Genomic DNA, 13,197 nt, shown 5'->3' on the forward strand with positions numbered 1-13,197 from the left:
TTTAGGAGATGGCACGGAAGAAGAGCTGTAGAACTTCTAATGGATTTTTTTTTTCTGAAGGAACATGAAATTAAATATTGGTAATTATTTGACACGCTTTTAAATGTAGATTCTAAATCCATCCTATCATAGGAACTTCCAGATGTACCAAGCATTAGTGTGACAATTGAAATGGTGAAATGCTTAAAAAATGATGAGAAACCTCATTTTCAAAACCAGATGACAGATACAAAAAGTTGGCAGTATGTCTAAAAGAAAACATAGCATGCAGAGGGAGATCTAAAAATACTATAAACAAAAACTGAAAGACAACTTGGAATCTGATTTCAGAAATGTTGTAGATTTTTAAAATAGCCCCAGTGACTTCTTTTCCCCTTTACAATGAAATTTGATGGATTTCCATTTAAGAGTTTTTTTTTTTTTTTTGGTCTGTTTTTTAATGCTTGTGCCATTCTTTGTAAATTTCATTTTAGTTTATAGTTTTATTTTTTTATCGTTCTAAGATTTAAATATGCTCTCTAAGTACATTTCTATATCATGATACCCTATTTCACTTCTAAAACTGAGTGCCCAGTGGGCTAATTCACTTTTGTTGCTGATAGTGTTGCACCCTAGCATAGGGCAAGAGGTTGGATGAGAGCAGTGCTTTTTAAACTCTGCATCAGATTGTATACCAGATTCCCCTGCAGAGCTCCATAAAACAACAGATTGCTGGGCCCCATCCCCAGATTCTCTGATTTGGTATGTCTGGAGATGCCTGAAGATATGTATTTCTAACAAATTCCCAGGTGATGTCTATGCTCTTGGTACTTGGACCACATTTTGACAACCCCTGATCTTTCTAGAGAAAGATTAGGAATAGAGGGCTGCAGAGAATTTCAACATTGACCAACTTAGCTGAATCTGTATGTAGATCACTGACATAAATGAGACAATGAGTAAAATACGGTTTAGAGGATAGAGATGAAAAAAACCCAATATGTGTCATAAAACATTTTGAAGTTTTTGACTGCAACATAAATTTGAAAGTGCCTAATATGCATATATGGTATGTTCTAGCAAAAACTTAAAAAATAATAATAATGAAAAAAAAATCACTGGCCTAAAAAAGAAATTCTGGTGATTGATTAAGTCAGTAAAAAGTGAATAGGCCAGTGGAAAGAAATATCAGCATATCTCTGTAATTAGAGCTAGGTATGAACAGCTTATCACCATTCTGTTGATACTTGGCAAGATGACAGTGGTAAAGTGAGCCAGCTTCTTTTGAATGCATGTGACACAATATAAACTAGATAAACAAGGTTTCAAAATTTACTGGAGTGGCTGTAAAATATATAGCCCCTTTATACATACCTTTAGGACCCAACCAGAATTGAAACATTATTGAAGTAAATCCAGGAAAGTAGCAAATGAAGTACAAGGTATAAAACACTGATTCTGTGAAACTTGGGAGAATTCAGAAAGGGCTGAATATAAATAAGGTAGAGAATGGTAAATTTTGGCAGTTAACTCTGCTGTTTAGCTAATGAACATCATTGACAGAGTTACCTTCTACAAGTGTATATCTCTCTACCTCTCTCCCTTCCTCCCTCCCTCCTTCTCATTTTCCCTCCCCCCCCCCCGCCACTTCCTTCTCTTCCTCCCTCCTGCTTTATGTTCAACAAATATTTTTGTACATCTGCTCTATGCCAGGCACAGACTGTGCTTGGTAGGTTTTGAGATGCCGCAATGAGTGAGATGTTATGTTTACTCTCATGGATCTTTACAGTCTATCAAAGTAGATATTTGGCAAATGATTTAAATTAGGAAACATCCTGTGAAGGAAGAGTGTGCACTATAAAAACATGTGACAGAGGGGCATGTCCTATCAAGGAATCAGGCAAGGCCTCTCTTGGTGAATGTTTGTACTTCCATGCTTTGAAAGAAAGACTTTGTCTTGTCCATTCCTTATCCTTGACCCTACAGCACTACCTGGAATATTGTGTCCACTTAATAAATATGTGTTGAATAAATAATTCTGAGCTCTGAGTGAATAGAGCTAGTTAAGTGGAGGATTAATGGTAATGGGGATCATTCCAGGAAAGTAGCACATGATGTGCCCAAATGTAAAGTTGGTTGTCCAATATGGTAGCTACATTTGACTATTTAGCGTTCGGAATATGGCTAGTCCAAGTTGAGATGCACTATGAGTATAAAATATGCAACAGGTTTTAAGCACTTAGTATGAATAAAAAGAATGTAAAATAGCTATTAGCAAATTTTAAAATACTGAATACACATTGAAATTATTGTAGTGTAGATTTGTTGGGTTAAACCAAATATATTATTAAAATAATTTTACCTAGTTCTTTTTAAATTTTTAATATGGCTACCAGAAAATGTAACATTACATGTGTGACTTGCATTTGTGGCTCCCATTGTATTCTTTTGCACAGCACTGATATATAGTATGCCAATCCAGATGGTTTTATTTGATGGAAGTATTATGTGAGGGGAATCTGACATGTATTACACACTCTTGCTCTCTGATCTGAAATTGGAGACCATTCCATCTTACTTGTTCCTGCACTGTGGCAAGTCCCTGTACAGAGAGAAACGTGTCTTTCTGAAAAGATGTTGCATTGTAAAAGCTTACTGTGTTGACCTGTTATTTGATTGTCGTATTGTGCATCTCAATACAAAAAATTTTAGTCTCTAAGAATGCTGCTGAGTGAATAGATTTAGTGAACAGCTTCTGAGACGTGTGGTGATGGATGTAAATGCCAGCCATATTTCTTTCATGAGTCCCATTCCTAGTTTGTTTGCTTGAGAGGTTATGTTGATTGGACAGTTTGGGGTTTATTTGGCCAAGTGGTGATATATTGAGGCAAATTGGTTCTCTCTTCTGAGTAAGAATCAACTATGAGAAATGGAAGTAGAGTGGGGACCATTCTCAATGGATACAACTTCAGCTTGTAGGTGTTTTAAATCCCTGAATAGGAAACAGTGCCAATGATTAGAATCTTTATATTCTGAATACATTCAGAAAGAATGTAGCATCTGGAAGGAGAAGTAATGTATTGTAAAAGTTAATTCTGAGGTCCAGCTCTGTGTGCCCATAGAGCAATAGAAGCATGAGAACTGGCTGTATATTTGCAATTGCTTTTAGTTGAGAGGGTCCTTTGGTTTCCAACAAATAACTAAACTCAAGAAGAGTGATGGCATGCAAAGCTATATAAATAAAACAATGAAACAACATTATTTTATAGGGAAATCTACAAACCCAAACATTAGCAGTAGTAATGAAGAGTTAAAACAATTAAAATGCATCCTAATACCTAATACTATATATATGCTATGCTGTTAGATGATATTTTTACTGTCTCATTCTGTCCTTCATTCGCTTGGAATTAAGAGGAGCCCGTAAGTAGTATTTTGTTTAATTGTTCATGATGAGGAATGGACCCAAAATAAGGCTCTCTCACTGCATTCAGATTAGCCAATTTGGGCAAATTCATGATATCCAGTTTGTATACTCCACGGGTGCCAAAAAATGGCCAAGTGTCTGGACCTACCTCATCTTAGTAAAAAGTGGAGAACATCTCAATGACCCTATGAATTTTACCTGTGAGTTTTTCAGTTTGATTAACTGACTGTTCAGTTTGATTAATTGACTTTGGACCATGGTTCATGAGGCAACAGACATTTTGTCCATTGTATACATTTTTGAGATTTCGTTTGTTAGTTACACTTTACACATAATGTCATCTTGATGTGCAAAGCTATGGCATTGGAATTTTATCTTAATCTCCTTGAAAACCTAAAGGATAAACAATATTTGATAAATATTTGCATACCTACTATGTGCTAAGGTAAATCTCAGTTTAGCATCACAAGAGATAAATCATTGTCTACATTTGAAATACAGAAAATTTCTCAGTCAAGATGGCTCAGGAAAGCTAAACAAGGTGGAAAAATGTATTCAGGGCCAAGGTCAGGCCTTTTCTGGGGGCCTAGTGTGATGGAGTTCTCCTGGCATCTACTCAAGTAGGAGTTCACAAGGTTAATTTGCTCTATGCTTCTGAAACACAAAAGAGGAAATTTTAGAAGGCTATGAAATATACTCTTTGAGGTTAGGGAAAACTTTGCAGAAACTAAGAAAGCTATAGAATAGAAGTGCCAAAGGTGATAAAGAAAGGTATTGAGGAGGAGGAGCTGCTGAGCCCAAAGCTTGGGAAGGGAAATATTAGCCTTGGTATAGTTCAACAAGTATGATGGAATCTAGCTGTAGGCCAACTACTGTTGTAAAATGGCTCAAATAAATAATTTATTCCTCATTAACAATAGTAGGCAGGTGAATAGCAGTGGATGATTTTCTTTTGAACTGTTTTAGGGGAGGAAAGGACCCAGGCTAATAGAAACTCTGCCATCTTCAACACCTATCTTCCAAGATCACTTCCATTTTGGTCAACTATGTAGGGAAAGGAGCATCTAAGAGATTGTTACAGATTTTGCCTGGAAATGGTCCATGTCACTTCTACTCCCCTTCTATTGGTAGATCTGAATTATGCAGCCATGTCTAATGCAAAGGAGACTGTGAAAGATAATCTAGATGTGCACTGAGGCAGAAGAGGAGAACCTGGAGCAAGGCCAACAACTAGTGATCTCTGCTAGATTGGTTCAACTAAATACTGATTCTGTATACCTTCAACACAATCTGATTATTACCTTTAGATCGCTCTAGAGTAGAGTTAACACAATACCTCATGCCAAGTCAACACTTGTGACACTTTGGTGTTTACATATGTTCAGCTGGATGCTTAACTCTGACCTCACGTGTCATAGCTCTCTGGGAAGGAGTTTAATCCAGTATAATATTACATAATCTTGTTCATATCCTTATCATGCAGACAACTTGATAAATGCAAAAAACATGCTTTTTGCAGTTAGATAGACATGGGTTTGGGTCCTTGTTCTTGACTTCTTATTGTGTATGCTTGGGTAAGTGTCTAACCTCTTTGAGGCTTAGATTTGATATCTTAATGAGAAAAGCAGAACATAGCTAGTTGGTGCTCTTTAACTAAAACTTTATCATTTATTCCTTTCCTCAAGCTACAAGCACTATTTAGTATTAAATTACATTGTGCATACAGAGCTATAACTGTTTACATTTACTGAGGAATGTAGTTGGTGCTCTTTAAATGCTTGTGGAATGCCTGACCTCAAATCAATATTCTAGAATTAACAACAATCTAAATTTAATGCAAGCTAAAACTTTGAAGATTCTGCTATGACCATGATGTCTACTTTTTCTTCCTTAGATGGGATTATATACAAGGGACAGGAACTTGGATAGTTACATTTAAAGCTTGCCTGCCAAATCATTTTAAAATAAAGTTGGCAAATTATTTTATCTCTTGCTTTTCCTTTCTCTGAGATTTTTAGTACAAGTCGCTTGATTGACATATAGGGAAAAGAAAAGACATGTTCTACACTTCAGTGAGGATTAACCAGAGAACAGTTTACACTCCTAAAGATCAGCTGGCATGGTGACCATGAACTTCCGAGCTTCCAAGGATCACAGTAAAAGTGTGCAGAACCAGGGAGAGAAAGGGTGACAAGAGAGAAAGGGCAGTTTCAGGAACATCTGCTTCTTCAGATCTTTCCCACCTAAGAGTTGCCTCATTCAAAGTCTTCAAACAAAGCTCAGGAAGAAAGCCATTTGTGTCAGAACCATGTTTAGTGCTGAATGCGTAGAGAAAGGGCTCTCCTCCCTGCTGTGCTCCACATGGAGATGAAATGGAAGCTCTCTATTATGCATCTGTGTCAAAGTCATTCCTTCATCCAGCTATCCCACTTCCAGAATAGAGGAGATTCTATCTGGGTCAGCCGATTAACCAGCCCTTGTCTTCAATTTCTCTACCTTCTCTCATGCAGTCTGCAAGTATTTACTGGCCTTGGGAAATATAAGTCTTTATCTCTCATGGAAGTTACATTACCAAAAAAAAAAAGGGGGGGGGCAGAGAGACAGAGAAAGAGAGAGAGAGAGATCTCAGAAATAAATAGAAAAAAATATAAGGTGCATTATAGGGAGAGTAATGACTCCTACTGATGAAGTAATAATAATAATAATAAAAAAGACTCTCTAAAGGAAGTAATGAGTGAGTGTTGAATTTAGATAAGGCAATCCAGGAAGGTCTTTCTGTATAGGGGTCATGTGAGCTGAGAGCTGAATGCTGAGAAGTCCAAGGGCCACCATACATATAGCTCTGAGGTCAGACCCCTTTAGGAAGTGGGAGCAGCAAGTGCTAATGCACTGTGAGAGAGTGTCCTTGGCTGGTTCAAGGAACAGAAAGAAAACGCTTGTGTCCAGAGTGGAGTCAGTATGGCTGATGATGTGCGAACAGAAGATACTAGATTAACTAGTTCCTCTTAGGCCATCGTAATGAGTGAGTTTAGATGTGATAAGAAATCATTTGTACCTACTAAGAAATTATTTATTTTTGTTCATTCCATGTGGTTAAATATTCTGTGCTATGAAAGTTCTTTTTCTGATGTCTTGAGCTCTGCACTCAAAATCGTAGTTCGTAGGTCTGTCAAATTGCAGAAGAAATGGAGAATTATTAAAAGAATTTTAATAATATTTATTGACACTTGCAAAGTGCAAACTCTTGAATGGCAAACTTTATTTCTTTGTAATCTTTTCCACATTTAGAATAAAGACTAAAATCCTTCTTTTTCTAGATGATTGTAAATGAGGACTTTTATTTAATGTACCAAAAATTACACCATTATGAAGGTCCTATTTCCAAAGGGTGATTGCTAAAAGCCATGTTCTTTCTTTAAGGCATGTTTCCCACTTAAAAGCACTTATCTTTGCAAGAATGAATGAAATAGTTTAGGGAATTGGCACCAATTGGGAATGTGTCCTGTTCTCTTTTTCTTCTAGGTATGTTTTTCTTTGAGCTTTATGCAAACCTTTGGCACTTATACTTACTTTCTTTGTTTTTTTAATTTTTATTTTATTTATGATAGTCACAGAGAGAGAGAGAGAGAGAGAGAGAGGGAGGCAGAGACACAGGCAGAGGGAGAAGCAGGCTCCATGCACCGGGAGCCCGATGTGGGATTTGATCCCGGGTCTCCAGGATCGCACCCCGGGCCAAAGGCAGGCGCCAAACCGCTGCGCCACCCAGGGATCCCCTTATTCTTTCTTTCTTTCTTCTTTCTTTCTTTCTTTCTTTCTTTCTTTCTTTCTTTCTTTTTCTTTCTTGCTTGCTTGCTTTCTTTTCTTTTTTCTTTCTCTCTCTCTCTCTCTCTCTCTCTCTCTTTCTTTCTTTCTTAGATTTTATTTATTTATTCATGAGAGACAGAGAGAGAGAAAGAGAGAGAGAGAGAGAGCCAGAGACATAGGCAGAGGGAGAAGCAGGCTCTACACAGGGAGCTCGATGTGGGACTTGATCCAGGGACTCTAGGATCACGCCCTGGGCCAAAGGCAGGCGCTAAACCACTGAGCCACCCAAGCATCCCTTATACATTCTTTCTATTTCAAATAGATTTCAATTATTTGCTACTTTGATGTTTATAGCTACATTTGTTTGAGGTTTGTCCACATACAAGAAGTAAAAGTTTTTTGAGAAAACAAGAAACTGTAGGCTGTTTCAGTTAAGGCAAAAACCTCCAACTAGCAAATGTAGAATATGGCGGTGTTGATTTAAATGAAACAATATCTCTGAGGTATATGTGTTCGAAAGTTGAGATCTGGTGTGATTTAAGTTTTATTTTTATTTTGTGCTTTGCTTGTTCTTCATTAGGTATATATGGTGATGCCATTGAGGCACATGCTATCACAACTTTGTTTCTCTGCAGAATTGTTTGGAACTCAGGATTATTAAAGAGATGTTTGGAAACAATGAGTTTTTAATGGCAGTTCCTAAAATGTCTTGGGAAACTTGATGAGGCTTGTGATTGCTGTTTTGTTAAATGTTCTTTATTCCCATTCATTATGCATTCTTTTGGCTTTAGCTTTGGCTTTGGTTTTCGGTTTTTGGAAGGGATCCTACACTAACTGGTGTCCACCTTGTATGTGATGAAGTGCCTCTGGGTATGTTTTCTGGAGCTGGCCCATTTGCACTGCCTGAGATGCAAGTGAATGAGCTGGATATTGTCTATGTGGTTTTGATATTCGCATAGTCCCTGGCTACAAATGTGACAGGCATTCTGGGTTAGTGACCCTTGGCAATGGGTGAGTTAAAACTTTGCAGAGTTAAAACACCTCTCCAGTGGTTGAGAAATAAAACTCATTGGTCGAGCATGCTTTGTCAGGAGTAACCAATTCAAAGCAAAGAAACAAAAGGATGGAGATGATGGGCACTTCCCTTAATAGAGCAGTGGGAATAATGGAAACTGCCAGGGAATTTCTGCTGCTGGCATTTATCTTTTTTTTAAACTGATTATAAAGGTAATAGATGTTTATAGAAGTTGTAATTGGGACTAAAATTAAAGTATTGTATTAACCCCAAAGTATAATGTAATATAAGGGCCATTAGTAAAGTATAATACAGATGTTGAAGAACCAATGCAATTTATTCTTTGTCTTCCTGTCCCCTTCCTGCCACATTGTTAAGGGAGGTCTTTTGTCTGACTGCTTCTTTACCAAATTTGTGGAGATATAAGTAGACTAAACAGAAAGAAACTGATATATATAGGTTGATTTACATAGTGAAAAAGTAGCTAGGAAGGGAAGGGGACATTAGGAGAAGAGGAAAAACTAACACGGATATAAGGAGTGAAGTTTTGGAGGGCTTTAGAAGAAAGAAAATAAGAAGTGGAGTAGGTGCTATGTGGTGTGAGATTTGGGGGAGATCGAGTGGTAAAACAACTTTTAGGAAGTTTTCCTGTGTGAAAAGATAAGGCGGTTTGCTGAATATCCTAAGATGCAATTTTTCATTAATTCTTCCATATACTCTGAAGACATTTCAGTAAAGATATCTACATTTTTCTTCAATACTTTCAGAGTTAAAAATTGTGTTCCTTTCTCATGCATACCATACTGAGATGAGATCTTTCTATTTGACAGGCATATAGATCAAGATTTTGATGGAAGAGCTTAAGGTACCATATCAATAAATTAGGTTATATAGATAAAATAGAATATGCAAAAAAGATAATACAACTTTCCTTTATGGCCCCACCATAAACTAAGATCAGACCCTATGTAATGTCTTGTATCCTTTTTCCACTAGCCATATATACAGATACATCTCATTGCATTACATTTGAAGATTGCACTGTGTAAGGTATTATAATTGATTAATTCATTTTCCTATTTTTGGACAACCAATTGTTTCCGAACACTTGGTTATTATAAACAGTATTGCAACACATATCCCTGTAGCTAAGATTTTGGTTATATCCTACTTTGTTTTACTAGGACAAGAGTTGGTGAGGAATGAATTATTTGGAAAGAAAAGAATCAAATCACAAGTATCTAATATTTTCTGAGGGTGAAATGCCAAATTAATTGAGGCAAAACAAAACAAAGCAACCAAGTGACTAAAAAAATGAAGAGTTTCATTATAGAAAAATGAAAATTAAACCAAGAAAATTCAGAAACATATTAGAAAGTGAGTTGGGAAAATGTTCACAATTATAAACTCTTTCCTCTGCTTTATGCTATAGTTAAATGGACCAGTAAGATGTAAATATGTCATGAATAAAATGGAGAAAATATGGAGTACACAGAAGTACAGAGTAATATAGTAATTAAAACTTGCCAAGAGGGACACCTGGGTGGCTCAGCGGTTGAGTATCTGCCTTTGGCCCAGGGCATGATCCTGGAGTCCTGGGATGGAGTCCCACATTGGGCTCCCTGCATGGAGTCTGCTTCCTTCTCTGGCTGTGTCTCTGCCTCTCTCTCTCTGTGTCTCTCATGAATAAATAAATAAATAAAATCTTAAAAAAAATTGCCAAGAATGACAAAAAGGAGCTAGAAAATATCAAAGAAGAGTAATTGTTAAGATCTATAAGAATGAGTTTGTGTATGGATTGCCTAGATTATACTGTTGCATTTTGAAAGATGAAGACTAAGAGATTATGTGGCCAAAATTAATGAAATTGTGAGCCAAGGTGAGGTGAAGAGAGATACACTCTTGTTTTCCATATTTCACAAAGCAAGAAATTAAGAATGCCCTTTGAAACTTGATACTGATACTTTGAAGAAAAAAAAAAAGAGGAAATTCCATAGTCTTTTACTGACCATAATTTGGAGATAGTATGTTTTATATGGTTGGAGTATGCAAATTTTTAAATCTTTTTTTTCATGTATATGGTGGTTGCAGTGGCCATACCAGTTAGGAATGTGTTAAGCTGCAACTAAAACTCAAATGAAAGACCCTTAAAAAAATAGGGCTTACATTTCCTAATGTAATAAAAAGTCCAGAGAATGTGGCTGCTGATGTCAGCTCCACTGCTCATAGAGGTGGGCAGATACTGTGGTAGTCTTGTTTGCATTGTTGTCTCCTGAATGAACCACCCTTGTGTTCTCCGTGCTCTTGTGTCATCCCCTGCTGTCAGCTCTGTGCTTAGCCTATAGGGAGGTAGAGGAAGTAATATGGAAATGCTACAAAACATTTTTGTCTTAGACTTTGCTGTTTAGAATTCTATAATATCAAAAACAGGCTCTTCCTTTCCCCCTTAGCTTCCTTCTGTCATGAAAACACCTTGCCACTTAGCAATATGTATAGCCATGGATGGAACTTGATCATCCTAACCCTCTATTAAATTTCAACTGATATAGAATACAGAAAATCTAAGCTATAAAAGGTTGTGGCTTCACTCATGAGATTACTCTCTGCCCCTCTGTTTCAATTTGTGCAGTAAAAATTTCACTTCAACTGACAAGAACAAAAAGGGCTTTGGTAATGTCCCCACCGCTATTGATCCTTCACAGTTACTGGATATGAAAGCAGGCCAAGAATAAATAAGCATCTCAAAGCTCAGATATGCAAGAGGAATGTGATAGACTAGTGATTCTCAAACTTAAATGGCTATCAGAATCACCTGAAGGGCTTGCTAAACACAGAGTGATGGGTCCTATCTCTAGAGTTTCTGAGTCAGTAGGTCTGGGATAGGGCTGAGAATTTATATTTCTAACAAATTCACAGGTGATGCTGATGCTACTGGTCTAGGGATGATGCTTTGAGAACCACTATGCTAGAGATATAGTAGCTCCGTGTAAAAAAATGTAAATGTCAACAGGAGTCAAGCAGGTAATATAAATGATGAAATAGGCTTAAGTGTCAGACAATAGAGAATATATACAACTAGAGATCTGGAGACACAAGTCCTGCTAAAAGGGGACAGCCCCTGACACTCTTCTACAGATTGTATGTTATGGGTTCAGTGTAGCTAAATGATCTGATTTCTAAAGAGCAGCTGGAAATATATATTTTATAAGTATAATTTCTCAATTTGCATATGTTGAACACTAGCTAAAATATGATTTAAGTAATATATGTGTCAAACAAATGTTTCTTCATGCTGGATGTGTCCTGTAGGTCACTTGTTTGAAACCTCTACAGTGGGCAAAAGGCAACTCTGTCCACCCTGCCTCTTCACTCTCCTACCCCCATAATAACTCAAACATGAATATGCACATGCACCTGCTTTGTTCGAATGTAGGTGTGGAAATTTTTGCAGTGTTTGTTAGAGATACAATCTCCAATAACTCAAAGAATCTATTTTTGCTAACACTATCAAAAGAAAGAGTAGTAATAAGAACATGTTTATTACCATGTTTATTACCCTTAACTCATTTTCTTTGATGTTTATTTCCTGGCCCCTAAAATGTTTTAAAGAGAAAATTCCAATAAATTTCTTCACTAATTTCTGTTGATTTTAAAGTATTATAGATGGCTAAACATAACAACATTCTACCACCTTAAAAATCTCATGCACCTGCGAAGTTGAGAGTTGGTACCGTTTGGAAACAAAGAAGAGGAAAGCCTGTTGATTTCCAAGGGTTGCATTTGTAGCCTCTTATTCCTTACCCTTTTATTTCTTGAACCAGTTAAAATGTTTTATTAACCATCTGGTCACCTACAGACTCAGGAATAAAACAATACCAAAATACACCAAGAAATCTTGTAAACACTTTATATATATAGAGGAATGAAATAAATACCTGGTCAGTTTATCCATCTTTATTAATGATTCCTTGGATAGTTTTCTTTCCCACTATGACTAACAAGTATCATCTAGTTATGAGATGCCATTATACAAAATCATTAAAACATGCTTAACTGTACTGTGTTAATTATGCAATGATAAATTATTCTTTATTTCTTCATTAACAGTATTGTAGCAGTAGAATTAGCATTGTTTGTTCCTTTTTGAAGAAAAAATCATTAATATTAAAAAATGAAAATTCTGGAAACTTAATGTTGTGGAATGACAGTTTTAATTTGATTTTTAAAATCCTATTTGCTGCTCCCCTCAGCTATAAAAGTGTAACCATTATGTCACTGTAATTACATTGGCTGTTTATCTCCTCTTCCATGGCTATATCTAGGTCTGTGCAACAAACTGAGGGCTGGCATTAGAGTCTGAATCAGGAGACCTAAGGGATCTTACTAAATCTTCTGCTAAATTGATTCTAATAGTATAATTTAAATATCTTCTAGATTCACTCTCTGCTTTTGAGTCATTTAATTAAAGCAATGAACAATTTAATAAATACTTGTGGAGCACTGTGCTAGGCACTATGGAAGATAGGAAAACAATATAAATTGGCATTATTTGCTGCCTTATAGTGTTGGCAATATATCATGAGAGCTAACCATCTATATATACAATGTACAGTAAAATGTAATTACTGATGTGAAATGGCACAAAGACAATAATAAGATGTAGAAAGGAAAATTATTCTGGTTAGTTTGTTTAGAAAATTTGAACTTGGCCTTAAACAATAAAAACAACAATAATGACCAATACCACAATATGTAGATCATTTACTCTGCTTGGGGTGCTAGCTCTAAGAGCTTTCTGTGCACTACGTGTTTTCAACTATCTCTGTGAGTTTGGTGCTAGCATTCTCCAATTGACAGGTAGAAAAACACAGAAGATTTTATTAGATCAATGGTTCTTAAAGTATGGTCCTAGGACCAGCAGTATCAACACCACTTGGATGGAGGGAGGAAGGCAGGGGGGGAATGTAGGGCA

The 13,197-nt window shown here is 36.5% G+C and overlaps 1 protein-coding gene across 1 annotated transcript in view; it reads left to right on the forward strand.

Moving 5' to 3' along the window:
- The window catches only part of TENM2 (teneurin transmembrane protein 2), a 1,067,650-nt gene that overhangs the window by 100,581 nt on the left and 953,872 nt on the right, over positions 1-13,197 (forward strand). The window lies entirely within an intron of this gene.

The sequence above is a fragment of the Nyctereutes procyonoides genome, unplaced genomic scaffold, assembly GCF_905146905.1.
Source record: "Nyctereutes procyonoides isolate TBG_1078 unplaced genomic scaffold, NYPRO_anot_genome, whole genome shotgun sequence".
Lineage (NCBI taxonomy): Eukaryota > Metazoa > Chordata > Mammalia > Carnivora > Canidae > Nyctereutes > Nyctereutes procyonoides.